Genomic DNA, 12,168 nt, shown 5'->3' with positions numbered 1-12,168 from the left:
GCTACAGTCCATGCAGTAACATAGAAACAGATACAACTGAGAGGCTTTCACTTTACTTCATAGTACATCATTACAGGCTTAACAGTCTCAAAATTGACGATCCTGTAAGCAATATATTTAGTGAAAAATAACAAATATAGTAATATAAATATTGTTATTTTTATGTTTTTATCCTTAGGGAATATCCCACCAGGACTTGTAACCAAATTACTCTGGCTGAATGTCACTGGGAAGATTGTCATTTTGTGTGGTTGCATCACAGGTACCTCTAGACACATTTTCATTTGTGTCAGTTTCAATTTTTAGGAATTGCTTAACAACAGACTGGTTCCAAATAGGAAAAGGAGTACATCAAGTCTGTATATTATCACCCTGCTTATTTAACTTCTATGCAGAGTACATCATGAGAAACTCTGGGTTGGAAGAAGCACAAGCTGGAATCAAGATTGCAGGGAGAAATATCAATAACCTCAGTTATGCAGATGACACCACCTTATTGCAGAAAGTGAAGAGGAATTAAAAAGCTTCTTGAGGAAAGTGAAAGAGGAGAGTGAAAAAGTTGGCTTAAAGTTCAACATTCAGAAAACGAAGATCATGGCATCTGGTCCCATCACTTCATGGGAAATAGATGGGGAAACAGTGGAAACAGTGTCAGACTTTATTTTTTGGGCTCCAAAATCACTGAAGATGGTGATGGTAGCCATGAAATTAAAAGACGCTTGCTCCTTGGAAGGAAAGTTATGACCAACCTAGATAGCATATTCAAAAGCAGAGATATTACTTTGCCAACAAAGGTCCATCTAGTCAAGGCTATGGTTTTTCCAGTGGTCATGTACAGATGTGAGAGTTGGACTGTGAAGAAAGCTGAGTACTGAAGAATTGATGTTTTTGAACTGTGGTGTTGGAGAAGACTCTTGAGAGTCCCTTGGACTACAAGAAAATCCAACCAGTCCATCCTAAAGGAGATCAGTGTTGGGTGTTCATTGGAAAGACTGATGCTGAAGCTGAAACTCCAATACTTTAGCCATGTCATGCAAAGAGATAACTCATTGGAAAAGACCCTGATGCTGGGAGGGATTGGGGACAGGAGGAGAAGGGGACGACAGAGGATGGAGATGGCTGGATGGCATCACTGACTCGATGGACATGAGTTTGGGTAAACTCCAAGTGGTGGTGATAGACAAGGAGGCCTGGCAAGCTGCAAATCATGGGGTCGCAAAGATTTAGACACGACTGAGCGGCTGAAATGGACTGAACTGATCTTGATTTTAATTTTGTTTCATAATTATGCAGAATGTTTAGATGTTTCCAAAACCATATTTACATTATAATGTATATTCATAGATGGCATCATTCTATTATTATCCTCTCTAATCTATCCCCTTCCTTACCTATAAGCCAATAGTTTTTAAATGTTATGGTTCAGTTGAGTTCAGTTCAGACTCTCAGTCATGTCTGACTCTTTGCGACCCCATGAATTGTAGCACACCAGGCCTCCCTGTCAACATCATCAACTACCAGAGTCTACCCAAACCCAAGTCCATCATGTCGGTAATGCCATCCAGCGATCTCATCCTCTGTCGTCCCCTTCTCCTTCTGCCCCCAATCCCTCCCAGCATCAGAGTCTTTTCCAATGAGTCAACTCTTCACATGAGGTGGCCAAAGTATTGGAATTTCAGCTTCAACATCAGTCCTTCCAATGAACACCCAGGACAGATCTCCTTTGGGATGGACTGGTTGGATCTCTTTGCAGTCCAAGGGACTCTCAAGAGTCTTCTGCAACACCACAGTTCAAAAGCATCAATTTCTCAGCCATCAGCTTTCTTTATATCCAACTCTCACATGCATACATGACTACTAAAGAAGCCATAGCCTTGACTAGACAGACCTTTGTTGGCAAAGTAATGTCTCTGCTTTTTAATATTCTGTCTAGTTGGACATAGATTTTTTTCCAAGAAGCAAGCATCTTTTAATTTCATGGCTGCAATCAACATTAGCAGTGATTTTGGAACCCCAAAAACCAAAGTCTGATACTGTTTTCACTATTTCCCCATCCATATCCCATGAAGTGATAGGACCAGATGCCACGATCTTCATTTTCTAAATGTTCAGCTTTAAGCCAACTTTTTCACTCTCTTCCTTCACTTTCATCAAGAAGCTCTTTAGTTCCTCTTCAATTTCTGCCATAAGATTGGTGTCGTCTGCATATCTGAGGTTATTTATATTTCTCCCAGCAATCTTGATTCCAGCTTGTGCTTCTTTTAGTCCAGCATTTCTCATGATGTACTCTGCATAGAAGTTAAATAAGCAGGGTAACAATATACTGCCTTGACGTACTCCTTTTGCTATTTGGAACCAGTCTGTTGTTCCATGTCCAGTTCTAACTGTTGCTTCCTGACCTGCATACAGGTTTCTCAAGAGGCAGGTTAGGTGGTCTGATATTCCCATCTCTTTCAGAATTTTCCACAGTTTATTGTGATCCACACAGTCAAAGGCTTTGGCATAGTTAATAAAGCAGAAATAGATGTTTTTCTGGAACTCTCTTGCTTTTTTGATGATCCAGCAGATGTTGGCATATTTGATCTCTGATTCCTCTGCCTTTTCTAAAACCAGCTTGAACATCTGGAAGTTCACTGTTCACATATTACTGAAGCCTGGTTTGGAGAATTTTGAGCATTACTTTATCAGCATGTGAGATGAGTACAATTGTGCGGTAGTTCGAGACTTTTTTGACATTGCCTTTCTATGGTTACACTTCCATATTTCTTAATGAGAAAACACAGAAACTTGCATCTTTGGGAGCTTGTTTACATAGATTTGTAGAAGTTTTTAATTTTTCTTTTTTTCTGAACATCAAAATATATGTATTCATTTTCTTTTTACCTTTTTAACTACAAATGCTGCTATTCTCTCCTAATAGACTATAGATAACTTCATCATTTCTTTTTGCAGGTACATAGCAGTGCATTGTATAGGTTTTCTTAATTAAATCAGTTGCCTAATTTTACTGAAGGAGGAACTCCCCAGGTCAGTAGGTGGCCAATATGCTACTGGAGATCAGTGGAGAAATAACTCCAGAAAGAATGAAGGGACGGAGCCAAAGCAAAAACAATACCCAGTTGTGGATGTGACTGGTGATAGAAGTAAGGTCCGATGCTGTAAAGAGCAATATTGCATAGGAACCTGGAATGTCAGGTCCATGAATCAAGGCAAATTGGAAGTGATCAAACAGGAGATGGCAAGAGTGAACGTTGACATTCTAGGAATCAGCGAACTGAAATGGACTGGAAAGGGTGAATTAAATCAGATGACCATTATATCTACTACTGTGGGCAGGAATCCCTCAGAAGAAATGGAGTAGCCATCATGGTCAACAAAAGAGTCTGAAATGCAGTACTTGGATGCAATCTCAAAAACGACAGGATGATCTCTGTTCATTTCCAAGGCAAACCATTCAATATCACAGTAATCCAAGTCTATGCCCCAACCAGTAATGCTGAAGAAGCTGAAGATGAATGGTTCTATGAAGACCTACAAGACCTTTTAGAACTAACACCCCCCAAAAAATGTCCTTTTCATTATAGGGGACTGGAATGCAAAAGTAGGAAGTCAAGAAACACCTGGAGTAACAGGCAAATTTGGCCTTGCAATACCGAATGAAGCAGGGCAAAGACTAATAGAGTTTTGCCAAGAAAATGCACTGTCATAGCAAACACCCTCTTCCAACAGCAAAAGACAAGACTCTACACATGGACATCACCAAATGGTCAACACAGAAATCAGATTGATTATATTCTTTGCAGCCAAAGATGTAGAAGCTCTATACAGTCAACCAAAACAAGACCAGGAGTTGACTGTGGCTCAGATCATGAACTCCTTATTGCCAAATTCCGACTTAAACTGAAGAAAGTAGGGAAACCACTAGACCATTCAAGTATGACCTAAATCAAGTCCCTTATGATTATACAGTGGAAGTGAGAAATAGATTTAAAAGACTAGACCTGATAGATAGAGTGCCTGATGAACTATGGACTGAAGTTCATGACATTGTACAGCAGACAGTGATCAAGACAATCCTCATGGAAAAGAAATGCAAAAAAGCAAAATGGCTGTCTAGGGAGGCCTTACAAATGGCTATGGAAAGAAGAGAATCGAAAAGCAAAGGAGAAAAGGAAAGACATAAGCATCTGAATGCAGAGTTGCAAAGAATAGCAAGAAGAGATAAGAAAGCCTTCCTCAGCGATCAGTGCAAAGAAATAGAGGAAAACAACAGAATGGGAAAGACTAGAGATTTCTTCAAGAAAATTAGAGATACCAAGGGAACATTTCATGCAAAGAGGGCTCGATAAAGGACAGAAATGGTATGGACCAAGGCAGAAGATATTAAGAAGAGGTGGCAAGAATACACAGAAAAACTGTACAAAAAAATCTTCATGACCCAGATAATCACGATGGTGTGATCACTGACCTAGAGCCAGATATCCTGGAATGTGAAGTCAAGTGGGCTTTAGAAGGCATCACTACGAACAAAGCTAGTGGAGGTGATGGAATTCCAGTTGAGCTATTCCAAATCCTGAAAGATGATGCTGTGAAAGTGCTGCATTCAATATGCCAGCAAATTTGGAAAACTCAGCAGTGGCCACAGGACTGGAAAAGGTCAGTTCTCATTCCAATCCCAAAGAAAGGCAATGCCAAAGAATGCTCAAACTACCACACAATTGCACTCATCTCACACACTAGTAAAGTAATGCTTAAAATTCTCCAAGCCAGGCTTCAGCAATATGTGAACCATGAAATTCCAGATGTTCAAGCTGGTTTTAAAGAAAGCAGAGGAACCAGAGACCAAATTGCCAACATCCGCTGGATAATCAAAAAAGCAAGAGAGTTCCAGAAAAACATATCTGCTTTATTGACCGTGCCAAAGCCTTTTACTGTGTGGATCACAATAAACTTGGAAAATTCTGAAAGAGATGGGAATAGCAGACCACCTGACCTGCCTGTGAGAAACTTGTACACAGGTCAGGAAACAACAGTTAGAACTGGACATGGAACAACAGACTGGTTCCAAATAGGAAAAGGAGTCCATCAAGGCTGTGTATTGTCACCCTGCTTATTTAACTTCTATGCAGAGTACATCATGAGAAACGCTGGACTGAAAGAAGCACAAGCTGGAATCAAGATTGCTGGGAGAAATATCAATAACCTCAGATATGCAGATGACACCACCCTCATGGCAGAAAGTGAAGAGGAACTCAAAAGCCTCTTGATCAAAGTCAAAGAGGAGAGGGGAAAAGTTGGCTTAAAGCTCAACATTCAGAAAACGAAGATCATGGCATCTGGTCCCATCACTTCATGGGAAATAGATGGGGAAACAGTGGAAACAGTGTCAGACTTTACTTTTGGGGGCTCCAAAATCACTGCAGATGGTGATTGCAGCCATGAAATTAAAAGATGCTTACTCCTTGGAAGGAAAGTTATGAACAAGCTAGATAGCATATTGAAAAGCAGAGACATTACTTTGCCAACAAAGGTTCATCTAGTCAAGGCTATGTTTTTTCCTGTGGTCATGTATGGATATGAGAGTTGGACTGTGAAGAAAGCTGAGTACTGAAGAATTGATGCTTTTGAATTGTGGTGTTGGAGAAGACTCTTGAGAGTCTCTTGGACTACAAGGAGATCCAACCAGTCCATTCTGAAGGAGATCAGCCCTGGGATTTCTTTGGAAGGAATGATGCTAAAGCTGAAACTCCAGTACTTTGGCCACCTCATGGGAAGAGTTGACTCATTGGAAAAGACTCTGATGCTGGGAGGGGTTGGGGGCAGGAGGAGAAGGGGACGGCAGAGGATGAGATGGCTGGATGGCATCACTGACTTGATGGACGTGAGTCTGAGTGAACTCCGGGAGTTAGTGATGGACAGGGAGGCCAGGCATGCTGCAATTCATGGGGTCACAAAGAGTCAGACACGACTGAGTGACTATACTCAACTGAACTGAATTTCACCAACCTTCTGCTATAGTAAATAGACCTGCAACAAATACATCTGTGCAGACATCTTTTTGTGTTGTGTGAGTGCACCTCGGTATTATAGCCTGTAAATAGAATTATTAGATAAAAGTATGACTTTATGTATAGTACTTAGATATTTGAAAAAATTATTTTCTTTATTTCATATTTTTGTATTAAATATGCAGGCCATATGTTTTACTAACTTTAACACTTTGAACACACAAATAAAATAAATTTTATAAGCTTTAGTAAGAAAATATTGTTTTAAAAACATCAACCATTTGAATTCTCTTTGTAATATTTATGTTTTTTATTTTGTTTTGTTTTTTTGTAATCAAATAATAACTGATTATAATGTCATTTTGGAGAAGGCAATGGCACCCCACTCCAGTACTCTTGCCTGGAAAATTCCATGGATGGAAAGCCTGGTAGGCTGTAGTCTATGGGGTCGCTAAGAGTCGGACAGAACTGAGCGACTTCACTTTCACTTTCCACTTTCATGCTTTGGAGAAGGAAATGGCAACCCACTCCAGTGTTCTTGCCTGGAAAATCCCAGGGACGGGGGAGCCTGCTTGGCTGCCGTCTATGGGGTCGCACAGAGTCGGACACGACTGAGGCGACTTAGCAGCAGGAGCAGCAGCAGCAGCAGCAATGTCATTTTAGCAGATTCATTGATAAGGATCTTTGCACTATGCACTGTGTAGCTTTGCACTATGACTACTCTTTTATAAAGTTATAGGCTTCAGTCTTAAAGTTGACTGTGAAACAGAACTATTAGCCTTGATCTATTATGGTTATATAGTTATTGTTACAGTTTATTCTTATTTCCTTAAGGGGAAAAAAATTAAACAAATCAAACTTATCTGTAAGGAACTCTAAATCTATAAAAATATATACTGCATTTAAAAATAGATATAAACATAAACATTTTGGACAGGTTCAAGATAGTTGGGATGACATTTACATTTTGTTTAGAACAATATACATTAACACCCTGTGCTGTTATTTAACTCCTGTCTTCTTTCTTTGAAAATATGCTCAGTTTTCTGTGTTGCACCTATAATTATCTGCACCTCAAAAATAGAAATAACATGCCTTTCTTTCTGTTAATTATAAGCTTTTGCTTGTATACAGAACTAATGATGTTGCTTTTAAAAAGTGTTGATATAGCACTCCTGTTGATTTACAATTTCCCAAGCCCAAATTCCAGGCAGAAAACACATATCACCTCTTGGTGGAAAGAGAAAGTTAATTACAAAGCGGCATGAACATTGGTAGAAGAGAATGTAGCCATCTTTGCAAAAGATCTACCTACAATCCTGCTTTTAACTGTCACAGGAGAGGCTGGGACAAATTGAGAAAGTAGCCCTGACATATATACACTATCATGTATAAAATAGATAACTAGCAGAAAGTTGTTACATAATACAGGAAGCCCATCCTGGGGCTCTGTTTTGACCTAAAGGGGTGGGATGCGGGCGCTCATGAAAGAAGTTTAAAATATATATATAATTGTAACTGATTCACGTTTATGTACAGCAGAGACTACCACAATATTTTAAACAATTATTTTCCAATATCTTTTTAATAATAACAAAAAGAAACTACAAGAAAAATGTGCATTTGTGAAGGGCAACATATAAATTAGCAATTATTTGAACATTTAATTTGATCAATTTAGTTATTTTTTTGCAAAATATATATAACCTATAAATAGACCTAATTTATATCAATGAAGTTCAACACATCCTAACTGAGCACAATGTTTCTTTATTTCAATTAAATACATAGTATTTAGTTATGTACACAATTTCTGAGTCAGATTGATTGAGTTCAAATCCTTACTCGGCCATTAATTTCAGTTCAGTCACTCAGTTGTGTCCCACGCCCAAGTCTTTGCAAGCCCATGGACTGCAGCATGCCAGGATTCCCGATCCATCACCAACTCCTGGAGCTTACTCAAACTCATGTCTATTCAGTTGATGATGCCATGCAACCATTTCATCTGCGCTTGTCTCCTTCTCCTCCCACCTTCAATCTTTCCCAGCATCAGGGTCTTTTCCAGTGAGTCAGTTATTTGCATCAGGTGGTCAAAGTATTGGAGTTTCAGCTTCAACATCAGTACTTCCAATGAATATTCAGGACTGATTTCCTTTAGGATTGACTGGTTTGATCTCCTTTCAGTCCAAGGGACTCTCAAGAGTCTTCTCCAACACCACAGTTCAAAAGCATCAATTTCTCGGCCCTCAGCTTTCTTTATATCCAACTCTCACATCCATACATGACTACTGAAGAAACCATAGCCTTGACTAGACAGACCTTTGTTGGCAAAGTAATATCTCTGTTTTTTAATATGCTGTCTAGTTGGACATAGCTTTTCTTCCAAGGAGTAAGCATCTTTTAATTTCATGGCTGCCATCACCATCTGCAATGATTTTGGAGCCCAAGAAAATAGTCTTTCACTGTTTTCATTGTTTCCCCATCTATTTGCCATAAAGTGATGGGACCAAATGCCATGATCTTAGTTTTCTGAATGTTGAATTTTAGGTTAACATTTTCACACTCCTCTCACTTTCATCAAGAGGCTCTTTAGTTCTTCTTGGCTTTCTGCCATAAGGCTGATGTCATCTGAGCTTACTGGTATTTCTCCTGGCAATCTTGATTCCAGCTTGTGCTTCATCCAGCCTAGCATTTCTCTTGATGTACTCTGCATATAAGTTAAATAAGCAAGGTGACAGTATACAGCCTTGATGTACTCCTTTTCCTATTTGGAACCAGTTTGTTTTTCCATGTCCAGTTCTAACTGTAGCTTCCTCACCTGCATACCGATTTCTCAGGAGGCAGGCCAGGTGGTCTAGTATTCCCACGTCTCCTTAAGAGTTTTCCACAGTTTGTTGTGATCCACACAGTCAAAGACTACGCCAGTTGACTATTGGCATAGTCAATAAAGCAGAAATAAATGTTCTTCTGGAGCTCTCTTGCATTTTCAATGACCCAACAGATGTTGGCAATTTGATCTCTGGTTCTTCTGCCTTTTCTAAAACCAGCTTGAACAACTGGAATTTCATAGTTCATGTACTGTTGAAGCCTGGGTTGGAGAATTTTGAGCATTACTTTGCTAGCAGTTGAGATGAGTGCAATTGTGTGGTAGTTTGAACATTCTTTGGCATTGCCTTCTTTGGGATTGGAATGAAAGCTGACCTTTTCCAGTCCTGTGGCCACTGCTGAGTTTTCCAAATTTGCTGGCATATTGAGTGAAGCACTTTCACAAGATCATATTTTAGGATCTGAAATAGCTCAACTGGAATTCCATCACCTCCACTAGCTTTGTTCATAGTGATGCTTACTTGACTTCACATTCCTTAGAAAGCATCACTATGAACAAAGCTAGTGGAGGTGATAGAATTCTCCAACCCAGGCTTCAACAGTACACGAACTATGAAATTCCAGTTGTTTTATAACAGTTAGGCTTCCCAGGTGGCTCAAGTGGTAAAGAATCTGCCTGCCAATGCAAGAGACACAAGAGTGGATTTGATCCCAGGGTCAGGAAGATTCCCTGGAGGAGAAAATGGCGACGTCTCCAGCATTCCTGTCTGGAAAATTCCAGGGACAGAGGAGCCTGATGGGCTATAGTCCATGGGGTCTCAAAAAAGTCAGATGGGGCTGAGCACGCATGCACAATTACAACATTTATTCCTCTCTTCCAGTCTTCAAGAGTATTTTCTCACTATCCTTCAAACCTTCAAGCCTTGACATCTCAGCTTTCAGGCACAGTCTCCTCACATGCCTTCCCACTTCTGCTTCCTGTCTAGTGGGAAGGTCAGTGTCACATGACTTAGGCTTTTGGTACACAGTATTCCACTTTCCAATACCAAATTTCCTTCAAGTTTTATATTGGTATGTAATACCTTTGTAACTCATGGCTTAAAACACCACTTTATTTTGTGAGTCAGAAATTTGGGAAGGATTTGGCTGGATTTTCTTTCCTATTGTTAAGTAGGGTGGCTAGTACTGGAGAATCTACTTTCTAGGCTGCTTTCTAACCACTTGTTTGCCACGTGAGTTGACATGCTAGGAGTCCATACTGGGAGCTCAACTAGGATTGTGGAAAAGAATGCTTACATGTGGTTTCTCCATATGCCTTGAGTTTCTTACAGCATTTATGGCTGGATTCCAACAGGGATGAAACTATAAGCAAGCATTTCTAAAGTAGATGGAGAAGCAGCCAGTCTCTCAAGGTCTTACCACAGAAACAGGTACAACACCATTCTGCCATAGTCACTTGTTCAAGGAATACACAAAGCATGCCTAGATTCAGGAATGAAACATAATAGACCCCCACCTATGATGGGGAGGCTTGTCAAAGAATTTGTGGCTATCTCCCATCTTTAATCCATCACTGTTAAAACCACTAAATGCAGAACAAAAGGACTTCACTGAGGCCAGTGTTTGTTGCAGAAGCTAGACTTCTCTTGCAGAAGTTTATTTCCTTACCTCATTGAGTGTGACAGTTCCTTTTGACTTACTTAATGGATTGAATGTGAGCAGAAATGAAGTATGCAAATTCTAAGTGGAAACTTCAAATCCAGTTTTAGGTAGCACTCTAAAAAGGATATCATGTTCCAGAGTTGTGGCTGCTTCAGCTTGGATCCATGAATGAAGAATATTCCTGGAGCAGAGCCAAGCAGAACAGAACAGAGTCATAGCTGACTGCTGTGGATAGAGTAGTCCCAGAGTAGAGGTGCTGCTGGCATGCAGGGGAACAGAAACTTCATTTTGGGTAAGCCACCGAGGTGGTGGGTTGTCATAATAAGCATACAATCCAGTAAAGTTAATCCAAAGTGGCACATGTTTGGATTATAGCCTAAGAATGGTGGCAGAAACTTAGAGATAATACTAGATTGTAGAAAATCTAGGAAATAACTTTGTTCAGAGCCTTTTAGAGTACAGTACCTGTGAAGCAAATCTGGCAGTCAGAATCCATTCTGCTCCCCTTTTTGTTGGAAGATGCAAATGAAAGCACATTTCCTAGGCTCACTTTCAGCTACCTTGACAATTACATGCTCCCATGTAAGATGTGGAAAGTAGAAGTGACAGGAATATCCTATTATTGTGTCTCTTGTCAGTTAACAATTGGCAAAATGTGATGAGAAGGATGAAATAGTACAGTTCCATTATCTGACTCAGTTCTGTTTTACTTAGAAATAATAATAACTCTCTTGGATCCATTGTCTCTTTATATGGGATAAATCCGTTATTCAGTCAGGAACCTGCCCATATTTCCCTTGAAATAATTATTTAAGCACCTGATATGAGGCTTTATATCATTTCCTATTTAAAATAGCTAGACTTTATTTATTCCCTGTACTGAATATTGGGTAATAAAGGGCCCATTTTGTCACAGCATATGATTTTACAATGCCTGCAAAACAAAATGATATTTATTGAGCACTCACTATTCAATTCAGTCATAAATTATCCCAGTCTATCTGGAAATGTTCTAATTCAAATAAAGAATGATTTAAGATAAAGGTTCTTATTGGCCCATTTGATAAGTGAAACCAAAGTGTTCACTTTGGTGAACAAAGAGAAAGAGATAAAAATAGGAAATGGTGGGAAGTCAGAAAATATGAATGTAAATTAGAGGTAGCAATATGTGTCGTAAGTACAATAATGGTTCCCCGAAGATGTCTAATTCTGGAACCTGTGAATATGTTGCCTCACATAGCAGTAGGGGTTTGCAGATGTGATTAAGTCAAGTAAATTGAAATGGGAATATTATCTTGGATTTTATGGGTGGTCCTAACTTAATCACAAGGCAGGAAACTCACAGTCAGAGAGAGATTTGAAGATGTTATGTTGTTATCTTTGAAGATAGGGGAAGGAGCCTTAAGCCAGGGAATACAGGTGGCCTCTAGAAGCTAAATAAGGCAGATTCACATTTTCTCCTAGAACCCCCAGAAGGAGTGTAGCCCTGCCAACATTTTGAGTTTAGCTCAGTAAGACTTGTTTCATATTTCTGGCCTCCAGAACTCTCAGATGAAGTGTATGTTGTTTTAATCCCCCAAATTTGTGGTAATTTGTTACAACAGCAACAAGAAACCGATACAGTGATCATAATTTTTTATTGTTTTTGTTAACTTATTATTGTATAAAATGC

Source organism: Bos indicus, chromosome 6, assembly GCF_029378745.1.
Source record: "Bos indicus isolate NIAB-ARS_2022 breed Sahiwal x Tharparkar chromosome 6, NIAB-ARS_B.indTharparkar_mat_pri_1.0, whole genome shotgun sequence".
NCBI lineage: Eukaryota > Metazoa > Chordata > Mammalia > Artiodactyla > Bovidae > Bos > Bos indicus.
This window is presented reverse-complemented; position numbering follows the sequence as displayed.